At 42.0% G+C, this 12,979-nt stretch overlaps 1 long non-coding RNA gene across 1 annotated transcript in view; it reads right to left on the bottom strand.

Moving 5' to 3' along the window:
- The window catches only part of LOC111740300, a 74,378-nt gene extending 65,676 nt beyond the window's left edge, over positions 1–8,702 (bottom strand). Inside the window, exon 1 of the long non-coding RNA XR_002780576.1 lies at positions 8,477–8,702. This is a non-coding gene — a long non-coding RNA (uncharacterized LOC111740300). The remainder of the gene's footprint in view (positions 1–8,476) is intronic.
- Between the last annotated feature and the right edge of the window lie 4,277 nt (positions 8,703–12,979).

Here is a 12,979-nt window from a genome sequence, read left to right as displayed (position 1 = left end):
CTTGAGTGTGGAAAGAAACACTTCCTGGCTCAGTTAGTTACTGTTGTGTCATTTGTTAACATTATCAAATCTTTTCCATGTGGCTCTGCTTCCTATTCAAAAATAGATTAAAACGAGAAACGGAGATTCTAATTCCCAGCGCATTCTCGTAATTTGTCTCTTCCACGAATACTAATGGCTAGAGGGTGTTAAGTCTCTGTATAGTGACTACTCGGTGACTCATTCTTCTTCTCTGAAGAACGGAAACTGCCATGAGTTTCTCAGGGATGGAGAGAGGAAGGACATAATTTTATCAAAGAGATTCTGGGGAAAAGAGAATGATACCCAAGTAGATAGAGAACCAGTGCCCTCTCAGGCACACAGTTTTGCTGCAACAGACAAGAATGTGTAGCAGAGATTGTATGTGAACTACAGCTGCACATATGACTAGAGGAAGTCCCTAACCCAGTGATATGCACACAGGGGTGTTGATGGCACCCAAATCACTGCGGACAAGCTGCAAGTTCTCACCAAGGCCGTCCATGGGAAGGGCTATTGTGTGCTGTGAAACTCTCTATTCTCAAGTGGGCATTGTCATTTTGGGAATATCAGAAAAGCTGAATAAATGCATGTTCCTCAGTTGAGTACACAGTACCCATCATGATCTAGTCCAGCCATATTTCCCTCTCACTGATCCTTTCCCCACCCCTCCTGAACTGCTCCTGTATGCTCTTCAATGCCTCCTTGCCTTTGACATGCTGTGTCTTCCACTGGAACATCCTTCCCCAACTGCTTTACTTTGAGGATGTTTCAAAACTCAGTGTAGAGATAAATCAACTAATCCTCCCTCTAGCCTAGGTTAGATGGCTCTCAAATAACATGTACCTACCTCAGTCATGGGACTCATGCCGTTAGATTATAACAGCCCTGTTCCTCCTCTCTTTTTCACATTTGACTATAAGCTCTTCAAGAGCAGGGACTAGCTATGTAGGTCCCCTCTGCCTAGCCTTGTAAATAGTCTGTGCAAATAAATGTCATGGAACAAATGAATCAATGAATTATTTAAAATATGGGCAGATTCACATGGAACAGAGGCAAGAGGGCCCAACAGACTCTTATTCTCAAAGAGTTCTATTTTCGCCCTACAGATTGGTTGACCTAGTCTAGTCCCCAGGAGACTATTGTTCACTACCTTGTCCCTAGCCCATCGTTGTCACCAGGAGGGAGATCTGTATGCAGAAAGAATTAGTTATCCATTGAAAGGTGAGATCGGACGAACAGAGCCAGATCTGTTACATACCAAATTTCACCCCCCATTCCTGACCAGCTCTTTCAAATTCAAGAACAAGCCCCAGAGATCCCCACTGTGGCAGAGACTTCTAGCTATTCGTAAAATTCGTTTCCTCGCCTTCCTAAGACACATAGATAAACTATATTTCCAGATTTCCTTTCAATTAAATGTGGTCACGTTCTAGCCAATGAAATGTCACTCCTGTGTCTGGTCCATAATCCCACCCATGCACTTCTCCTCGGTCCTTCGCACTTCTGCTGATTTACTGGTAAACCAAGCTTCCAGGGAAGCCAAGATGATAGAGCCATCAGATGGAAAGATTCTTCTATCACTGCTTGAAAGAGAGCCAACCCCTTGAGAAAGATATTAATTTCCATTTTGTTAAGCCACTGAAAATGTCTATGTCTTTTCTATTACAGCAGCTATTGTTACCCTAATAACTATATCCTCTACTTGCACGTGTGTCACCCTTGATCTCATGCCACTATTCATCAGTTGGCCAGCTTGAGATAGAAGTCAGTAGCAGCATGGCCAGGTGAGAAACGCATGCTTGGTTGGGAAATGGGCAGCACTAGGAACTAATTTCACCTGTTCTTCTCATTTGGTAACGAGCAATGCCAACAGAGAAGTCCTAGATCCTCCCATCCTTCCTCAGTGTCGGGGAGGTCTTAGATTAGTCACGCTTTCTGTTGTGAGCTCTCTCCTCACTAGCGAGAGGCATCCAGCTTAGTGGATAAGACTCAGACCTCAAAGAAAGTGAGACCTGGGTTGGAATTTGGCTTTGCCACTTAGTAGCTCTGGCCCTGGTGTGAGCCAGCTTTGCTCACTCTTTATTATATCAGTTAAACACATGCACACTATTTAGAATATTAGAACTGCTCAATAATTAGTACCCATTCTTATTCTTTCATCTGAAATACAAATACCTTCAAGATTTCTATCATTTATATATTTCTTTTTCAAAAGTACATGATCAGCACAAAAAATACACAACAGAAATTTTTGCCCTCGGAAAAAATTTGGCTTTTTTCTATTTCTCTGCTTTCCTCCTTTTGATAGACAGAACTGAGAACAAAGCCCTCTCCCTGTCTGTCTTGGGATCTATTTGGGTTGTGAAAGGTGAAAGGTCAGCCCAGAGAGCACCAGGCAACAGAGGGTCCCTCGGAGCCAGAGCTGCTGTCTATGTAATCGGATCTGACCACAGAGAATGTGACTAAGCGAAACCCCATCTGCTGCGAGGTTTCCCTGTATTCCCAGGAGGGACCGGAGCAGGATATGAGGCGGCGGCGGCGAGGTGAGGGTCTACACGGAAATGGTGAGCCCCCTCATGGGTAATGTGTCTCACCGCAGGCCTGCGTGGGTCTCCCCCAGCATGACATCATCCCAGAGCTCACCCGGGCTCAGGTCCACACATACTGCTCCCTCCACGCTTCAGGGAACTTGGGCTGTCATGTGTGTGAGCATGCATGAGCATGGTGTGTTTGTGTGTCTGTGTGTGCGTGTGTGCGTGCGTGTGCGCATGCACATGCGTGCGTGCTGCTGGAGGATATAAACCATGGTTTCTCAGTATCGGCACTATCTGTGCTGGATGAATCTTTGTTATAGGGGGCTGTCCTGTGTGTTGTAGGAAATCCCACAGCATCCCTGGCCTCTGAACCCACTAGTTGCCATCACCACTCCCTCTCCAAAAATGTCTCCAGTCATTTCCAAATGCTCCTGGGTGGCAAAAACTCCCCCAGTTGAGAACCACTGGCATAAACTGGAGAGTGAAACAAATCAGACCCCTTCGTATTAAAGGCAAGGGGAAAGAATTCAGGTCAAAAATAAAACACAGTAAGTATTCCAACACCATATCTAGTTTTAGAAATGAACTAAAAGCTGGGGAGGTAGATTCATTTGATAGTTCAGATGAAATTTGTTTAATAAAGAGGAAAGTTTAAAACTAATAATAATTGCCAACTATTTAGCACTTTCTATGTCCTAAGCATGCACGATACTAAGCACTTTATCTCACTGATTCCTAACACCAGACTTGAATGTAGGTGTTCTGATCCCCATTTCACAGATGAGAACACTGAGGCTCAGGGAGGGGAACAGTCTTGCCCAGGAGCATACAGCTTGTATGTAACTAAGTTGGGATTTGAACTTGGGTCTGCAGGAGTTAAAGTCCAAACTCAGAGCTATTGGGTTATCTTAGTTCATTATTTGGAGTCTGCATGCAACACATAAAAATTTCAAAGTCTGTGATTTAAACCAATGAGTATTTAATGAGAATTACGTTCAGCATCAGCGCAGACAGAAGGTGGGTGGATGTGAGTGGAAAAATCAGACTTTCCATGTCTTTACTTAAATAAGACTAATCCACATTTTTAAATCAACATGAGATAGTACACAATTAACCCCTAAATTGGTGGTATGTGTTAAAGGCAGATAAAGTAAAAAGTATGCTGAAGAGCAAGGATATGTTTAAATCACTGCATTTTTAATCATCCATTCCTGAATGGGGCAGCCCATATCCCATAAGGCTTCTTGGTGAGGAGTTGGAGTTGAATGCATGTACTTGTCATTGGATGATTCTGGGTTCTAATCGCAGCTCTGACACTTACCAACTATGTGGCTTTGGGCAAAGCACTTTACAGTTGGGAGCCTCAGCTAACTCCTCAGCAAAATAGATATCGAAACACTCTCCAGGTATTGGGAACCAGTGTAGAGTGTCTCATAGCTAGTTGACTTTTCTCATACTCATACTCATACTCATTACTGTTTGTAATTATATGCTTATTTGTGTATCTATGTGTTTAATGAATGTCTCATCCATGAGTCTGAAAGTTCTATGAGAGTGGGGACTGTGCCTATTTTATTCGTTGCCTCTCCAGCATCTGACATAGTAGGCACATAGTAGAAACTCACTAAAATACGTTGAGAGACTATAAAATGGTAATGAGCTCTTTCTCTCTGCATTTTTCTAAGGTAATGAATTTCTTGACACTGAAAGTATTCAAACAATGGAAAAAACAGATTCTCTATCCCTCTGCATCTCTATCATACAGATCCCTCTTATAGTGACTTTCACTACGGCACATATCACATTGTTTTGTAATTACCTGTTTCTGTGCCTATCTCCCCCATAGGGCTATAAACTCCTTCAGTGCTGATGAATCACTTTATAATCCCTGTGACTTGATCCCATCACCTGAACCCAAGGTATGATATATGTCCAAGTCCAATAAATATTTGTAAAGTAAAGACATTGCTGCCTTAGAGGGCATTTGTTGACCAAATTCGAACTCAGAAAAAATTATCTCTCTAATATCTTCCAACTCATCAGTTCTAGGAGTTAGTAACTCTAACAGCTGCCAGTTCTGCTCACACAACAGCCACCAATCAGAGCGAAAGATTGAGGTTGTTATTTTTATTGTTCTAGACAATAATAATTCTGTACTGAATTAAATTGGCCACTTTTAGAAGGAAAAATTGTCAGCCAGATTTTTCATATCTACACTTGCACTTCAAAGATGATTAGATTCAATCATTCACCAAGCCAATAACTATAGAGTACATATTATGTGCCAGCCACATAGTAAATGCTGGCTACTTACTATTGGGTCAAGGTACTACTTAAATCCTGCTGGGTCATTCAACACCTAGGGAATGACTGAGACATTAGGGAACCTTCTCAGTTACCCAGAGGAAACCTGATATTCCTCTTGGATTGTTTGAGTTAGCATAAAAGGCTCAGAAGTCTCAGAGAAAGCTCAGAGACAAACTCTTCAGCCTCTGGTCTTGGCAGCTTTGGAGAAGGGACCATCTGTACACAAAGAAAATAGTTAATTAAGCCATAGGTACCTCCTAGCCAGAGGATGGCCTCCAAAGCAGAATGCTGAGGCATTGAAAAGTTGGCATACTTGTAGGTCTCCTCTCTCCAACCATCATGCAACTTCCCTGAAAACAGGAAAATCTATTTCTTCATTTGCGATTATTCTCCATGGGAAGGAAGAAGGAAACTAGCATTTTCTGTGGCTAGCCATAAGCTGGTAGCTTTATGTTTATTGCCCCGTAGTGCGTATAATAGTCTACCATATTAGAGGATAAGAAACATTCATTTCTTTCTTTTTATTTCTGTGAACCATGCTATTCTGTTCTAAGTCCTCATCCAAGTAACTGGTAATTGATAAAATTTTTTAAAATAAAAATAGAATAAAAGTAGCTGTATAATTAGTAAAATTGAATCTAAACTGTGTTGGGGAGTTATTCCCTTTGCCTACTGGTTTTTTTAGGAGTCCAAGAGTCTTACATGACCCGAAACATCTGGAAACCAGTTACGAGCCACATTCTTCTCTGTCCGTGGCAGATATCCTCATTGTTCAACCCTGCATCCCTAGAAGTGAGTGGCTCTGCTCCTTCAATACCCAACTATGGTGTCTTAACAAGGCCCAGAGCCTGCTCAGGTGCGGCCATAACCAGGTGAGGTCTCCTCACCTCCTGGAGCACTGCCCTGGAAGAGGCTGTTCTTCCTCACTTCTCACTAAACAACTCTTACAAATTCTCCCCCGTCTCCAACACTCCCATTGTATGTCTATTAAGTTAGTTCTGCCCAGGATCGAGAGTGTTACAGTGTGATTTTTTGGTCTAAGTTGCGATCTTATATATTAGGCAGTTGTCATCATTCCCATGTCCCTACATACTTACTAAATAAGCATTATTCAAATGCAGCACTATTGACATTTGGGCCAAATAATTCTTTGTTATGGGAGACTATCCTATGCACCATGGATTTTTAGCAGCTCTGCTCACTTAATGCCAGAAGCATCCCTCAAATTGTGATGACCAAAATGGAGAAATATTGCCAAATATTCCCTGGAGGGTAAAATCACCCCTGGTCGAGAACCATTGCCCTAGAGGAAAGGGACTGTGTCTGTCATATTTGCAGCTGTGCTCCCAATATCCGCTAGCACAGAGTCTGTGTATCCCATCCATATGCATGGAATGAAGAAATGAAGAAACGGTTGAGTGAGTTTGTCAATGAAAATATTACTATGCCCTTTTCCTTTCTTCTCTCCTGTTTTTTCAGCAAGGAAAGTGAAGCAGTAAAATACACTCTTTAGAGAAACAAGGTGAACAGGATCCTGCACAAGATGAAAAGAGATCTGGATTCTAATTCCACATCCGATGCCTCAGTTTGAGGTTAATAAGAGTGTCTATCCATAGATTAATTATGAAGATCAAATGAAGTTAATATGTGTAATACGCTAAAAAAGGGTTTCAATACACTGAAAATGCTCAATAAAAATTAGCATTTGCAATTTATAGCAGATCCCCGGTGGCAGAAGTAAAATTCCTCTCCCATATGAAGGGCCCTTAGAAAGCAGCCAGCCACTCACATACTTGCCTAGGTGTGGACTCACAAACACCACGCCTTTTATCTGTGCTCCCTGCTCATCTCCCAGCCCCTCCAATGTCCTGAATTTGTACTATGACAGTCACCAGCTTGTGACATCTTGATTGGGCATCTTCCTGCTCTACCTAGATTCTACAAATAGCTTTGATATCAATAGAATACTCACAGATGGGAAACAGGAATCCATTGTCCACCCATTGTTCCCAGAACTGCAGGACTGGCCTACCTCACAAAGAACCTCCTCCACACCAACCTGGCTGGTCTTTCCACTGCAAGATGGCCAAGCCACTTTATATTTAGCCAAGGTATGATCTGGAGTTTATCTTTGTAACAGCTTTGGTGACAGAAGTTGGAATTTACTAACTTAAACGAATATATAAGTGCCATTTACATAGGTCAAATGTAGTTGAAAACCAGCAATTTCATATAAATCACCTATTAGATTAACTGTGCAAACAAAATTGCAACTTGCTAAAGAGCTAAAGTACTTCCACTTCCTTTAAAAGTAACCATTTCCAACTAATTTCTCATTAAACCAGGCTCCCAGAGGAGCTCTCATTGGCAATACTACACTAGCTTACAGGAGTTACTAGCAGAATATACTTCAAAGTGAGCAGCCCTCAGCTCATCTTCTACAATGCAGCTGTCTCACTGATTCATCCTGGCCCCCACCCCCTCCTGTCCATGGGGATTATCAAGGCTTCACTATAATTTCCTTATAAAGTATTTTCACTGTGGGGAAATCTTCTATCATCTGCCTTAAACCATGAGTCATGTATCTATACTCACTCCCTATATACCATTCATCTGCAAGTCGAGTCCAATCCTGGCCTGGGCAGGTGCTCCAAAGAATTTAGAAAGTTTTTGAACTTCCCCTACAGAGACCATTCTCTGAGACAGTGTCTGAAAGACTTTCTTGGTGTCTCACTGTGGGGCTTCTTCCATCTCCAAATACCACAGCTTTATCTGATGAGATCACAGAACAAAAAAGGAAACCAAAGAAAAGCCGAAAAGGGAGATGGAACTTGTGGATCTTGCACAGAAGCAGTGAGGAGTGGGGACCTTGGCATGTGTCCACTTGCTCTTCTTGGTTACCTTTTTGTCTTTTCTGTCTACGCAGAAAAGCCCAATCTGTGTGGAAAAGTTTTGAAGCAATCAACTCTGTTTTTCGTGGCTCTCACAGTGATCTAGAGAAGTTACTTCCTCCATGAGCGACACTGTTCCAAGAATAAGCAGATCAGGATTTCATCCCCAGCTGACCATTTTCAGTGGGTGGGCAAAGCGAGCCACGGCTCTGAGCCTCCTTTTCTTATCTCTCGTTTGAGTGCAATGATCAATTAGCGTTTTTCACTTGACAAAATATGCTGTGGATGAATTCTCAGAGTTATAGATGAGCAGCTACCCAGATAAGCCTGACACTTATTAGGGTCAGGCTGACTCTGGAATGATAAGGATGAAATGTTTAAGTCCAGTTTTACTCCTCATTCTGGGCTATATCACTCAACACTGCAAAGCTCCCACATCAAGAGGCCACTTCAAAAGTGTCAGACTAATGGTGGAGGTGCAGCTCCCTTCAATTTCTCTTTCTTTCTCTGTCTTCCAGCCAATACCTAAAAAGTCATGTTAAACAAACTACAACAAGAAGGCATCTGGAAATCTAATGAGATAAAATTACCATTTTTAAGGTCCTATTATACACAAGACAGACAGACAACATCTCATTTTTAACTTGTATTAGTTTCCCGTGGCTCCTGTAACACATTACCACAAATTCAGTGGCTTCAAACAGCAGAAATTTATTCTCTTACCTTTCAGGAGGGCAGAGTCTGTGATGAGTTTTTTGGGGGGCTAAAACCAAGTTGTCCATAGGGCTGGTTCCTTCTGAAGACTTGAGGGAAGAATCTGTTCTTTGCCTCTTTCGGCTTCTAGTAACTGCCAGCATTCCTTGGCTTGTGGCCACTTTACTTCAATCTCTGTTCCCTGGTCACAGCTCTTTCTCCTCTCCTATAGTCACGTCTCCCTCTGCCTCCTTCTTATAAGGTCACTTGTGGTTGTATCCAGGATAATCTCCTCACATCACAAATCTTAACTTAATCACGTCTGAAAAATCTCTTTTGCCATATAAGGTATTCACAGGTTCTGGGAAATTGGGCTGTGGCTAGCTCGCGGGGTGAGGGGGTGTGGCGGAGGGAGCGTGTTATTCAGTCTACCATAGCGCTGTCAACTCTATGAAGTGAGTCTCCTCGCTTTCATTTTATAGACAATAACACAGATGGGGCTCAAGGAGTGAAGGAATTTGAAACATGTCACACACTTATAAATGGCATTGCTAGGACTAAACCCAAGTCTGTCTAGTTTCAAATCACAGGCTTCTTCTATTATACCATTGTATCCGTAAGACTATATACGGTTTCTGCAGTGGAAACCAAAGAGCCCGGTATTTTACAGGAGACTTTCTGCCACACCACACACTGGCCATGCGACTTTAAACAAGTCTCTTGACCTCACCTCACCTCAGTTTCCTCACCTGTAATATGGGCATACCCTAGGGTATGAGGACTGAAATAATTTTAATGCTTTGTAACGTTATGAGCAACTATAAGTGGTATATTCACCACCACTCCCGCTATTGGAAGACTGTGGGGTAAGGAAGGAGTAGCAAGACCAGCTCAGGATCAAGGCCAGCCCAGAAGTACTCTCCAGGGAGGAAAGTGATCCTCATGTCTCTATGTACCAGGCCATCAACCTCTAAGCCCTGCTGGAGGAGCTTCCAGCTCTAAGGCAAGTGTTACTATCCAGCTGACTGAATAAGGGAGGGATTTTGAGCATCGCCTGAAGAAACGGAATATATAAGGACTTGGAAAACAGTGGGAGAAACAGGGCTCTTAAAGTCCACCATTGAACATATAGGCAAATGTAGTTCCACTTTTCAAAGGGGATTAATACATTTTCTCCAAAATAAATAGACTCTCAGACCAACACTAAACATCCCCTTAGGAAAATGCACATTTCAATAAACTTATGTCAGTGTGTATGTGTGTGTGTGTGTGTGTGTGTGTGTGTGTGTGTTTTGCATCAGGTGCATACAAGGATGGAGGGGAGATTTATGAAGAGTGTTTGAGAAAATAGAGCAAGCAGTACACTCAGTTTGGTCCACCTGGGAATGTCATGGCCTGTAACAAAAGGAGCTATATATTTATTTGCTTATACATTTTTTATTAACCCTTCTTATTTGGGGGAGCATATTTCTGGAACATTTGAGATTATCTCTTTTCCATCATTTAAACATGAGAAAATAAATGCCCAGAGTAAAAAAAATAGCTTGCCTATAATAACCAGTAGCCACCATTCGGAGATTACTTAAGATGTGGCAGGCATAAACATTTGACTAAGTGTATTACCTTTAATCCTGAGAATACTCCAAGAAGTACTAATGTACCCATTTTACAAGTGAAATGGGACTGATAACACAGAAAGTAAGTAATTTGCCTAAGGGCCCCCCCTTTTCATAACTAGTTAGTAATTGAATTAGGATGGGGACCAAACCTATGTCAGATACAGTCACAATTCCAGCATTAGAGATGTGGACTTTTCCACGGACCCTGCGGCCATAGCACCCAAAGAAACAACCAAAGTCCTCTTGCCTCATTAGATCATTATGCACAAACTCCACAATCACTCACAGGGGTCTGAGTCCAAAAATGTCATCTTTGCCTTTGGGTAATTGTTGAATTAAATACATAAGAAAGCACCCCTAATAACAGGAAGTTGAGGCTAGAGTCTACAACCTGGGTTCCTAATAACAGGAAGTTGGGGCTAGAGTTTACAACCTGGGTTCGAGTCCTCTTGCCGCCATTTATGAAGCATGTCTCTTGGACAATTTACTTAGCCTCCCTATACCTCACACCCCCATTTGAAAAATGGAAATAATAGTAATATCTACCCAACTCAATGCTTGCAAACTACTTAAATAGTGTCTATGTCACAGGAACTACTGAATGTGAGCCACTGCTATCTATCATTGTCCACAAGAGAAATCTAAGAAAAACAAAGGAGAGAAATCAGGAAAAGGGATAGATTATACTTCTTCACAAGTATCCAACTCAGCTGTGGCAAATCAGTCAAAGAAATTTAATCTGCATTGGCTTCAAAGCTGTGTGTCTTCCTCTGTGACCTGCATTAAACCCAAGATGGTTTGGTTCACTTATATTCATCACTATGGACCAGTGAAAATGACCAAATCCACCTCCCCAACCCTCTGTAGGAAATATACAGCTCCAGAGCTTCTAACAGCGTTGGTCAATGCTAGTCTTTTGAATTCTTCCTCTTCTCCTTTGGCATCTAGATAGGATGCAGTCTTTAGAAAGTGTTAGCAGACAAGACAGCGCCAGGTGGCTTCAACTTCCTTCTTTCCCCTGTCACCCTTGCAGAGCCCAGAAATACTTTAAACAGAAGCTGGGACTCATGCTTTCATAAGCACAGTACAGCTAGGCAAAGTGTGAGCTTTCAGCTGAAACTGGGGGTCGGGGAGAATCATCAGTTATCATTTTGAAAATCTGCATAGGGTGTCAAGTTTACTGAGCACGTTCTCTCCCACTCTCCTGCATGGCCTTCATGCCAGTCCTGGGCAGCACTTAACAGGGGTTCTTATCTGTCTCACTAAGAGAAATCTGAATTTCAGAGAAGGAACATGACTTTCTCAAAGTAATTTACCTTGTAAATGGTCAAAATGATTAAACCCAAAACTACTTGTGCCAATTTTATGCCTTTTCTACCTTTTCCATCACTAAGCCAATCAGTTGGTCAGTCATTTCATGGGAACATTAATTGACTTCCAAGTGTTTGGGGATAGAAAGCAAAGAGCTTGTCCTCAAGGAGCTCCCACAGTTCTGCTGGAACATGAATGAGTAAATCAGTGATAACGATAGAGACTCTCATCATCTAATAAATCATTTCGAGAAAGTTTTATTGTTTACCTCCAAAATCTACCATAGATCTATGAAATTTTAAAACCATGATATGCAGAATGATGTTCAAAATAATTAACAAGTGGCAAAGCATAGGCACCAGTCATTAACAGATGCTGACTACAAACACATCTGTGAGTAAGCTGATGCCTACCCTCAAAGTGTTTGTGGTCTAATGGGGTAAACAAGAAATTTATGCAATGTGCTAAAAATGAAAAATTAAAAGTTTGGATGAGCATGGAGAAGGAGCCCTTCTCCCTGAATATAAGATCACAGAAACTTAGAAGTAAATCTTGAAAAATAATATAGGAATTCACCATGCGGATAAAGTGGGAAGAGGGTTATTTTAAGGACAAGGTATTAAATGTGCAAAGGTTCAGAGGCCTCTGAATTATTTCTTTGAAGTTTTTACTTAAAATGTTTAAGTTGCTAAGATCCTTGGGGATTGGGTAACCATGACATTGAGAGTCAATGGAGGGAAGGGATTTGAGCGAAGTCGCACAGTATGCTGACGCAGCATCATGACTCACACCCACTCTAAACCTTAGCTCTTGTCACTCCACTGACCAGAAAACCACTCATTGGTTAATCATGCAACTGATGTGCACTATTCCTCAGGCAGGGAAGCTCTCTCTCCTAGATCTCGCTACTCATTCAGTGACCAATAATGTCTTTGAGGTTTTTCGTCCTTGTTGTCCAAGGAAAAGTGAGAAGAGATGGAGAAGAGCACTGAACAAAGACTTGCAGACAGCAAGTTGGGGAACCTTGACTCTAAAAAATGCATCTAATTAAATGACTAGCTTATCGTGTGGAACCAGAGCTCCTTTGTTTCTTTGGGAGAGATTTCTAGAAAATACGGTCACATGGGACTTTTGGATGAGAGTTAGCACAAGATGAGTTCCAAGAAGAAGAAGAGGAGGTTGGGAACAGTGAGGGAGTAGGTAAGCAGGAAGGGGAAAAGAAGGGGTCCCATGGGAAGTGAGTGACAAACTTCTCAAAGAAATGGACACTCAGCTCCCTCAGATAGTGCTAGTCCTCACCAATACGCCACTCATTGGCTGATCTAGCTGTGAAAAGAGTGTATTACATTTAACACACCTTTATGGAAATGAGAATGATCTCACCTGAAGTGAACCCCAACGTTTCTCTGGCCTCCAAACCACAGCCTCCACCAGCAACTTGTGGATGATGATTGCAAACAAGCAACAACAAAATCAGTTTTTGGCTGAGAACTCTGTGCAGAGGTGGTGTTTACAAGCATTTACTTTGCCCTCTCACGTGGAAAAAAATAGCTATTACAGTACTGAGAAGAATGAAATGGTAAGAGATCGGAAGGCAAGACGC

Source organism: Pteropus vampyrus, unplaced genomic scaffold (genome assembly GCF_000151845.1).
Source record: "Pteropus vampyrus isolate Shadow unplaced genomic scaffold, Pvam_2.0 Scaffold61, whole genome shotgun sequence".
In the NCBI taxonomy this organism is placed as follows: Eukaryota; Metazoa; Chordata; class Mammalia; order Chiroptera; family Pteropodidae; genus Pteropus; species Pteropus vampyrus.
The sequence above is the reverse complement of the archived record's forward strand: the minus strand, read 5'-3'. Positions and strand labels throughout refer to the sequence as shown.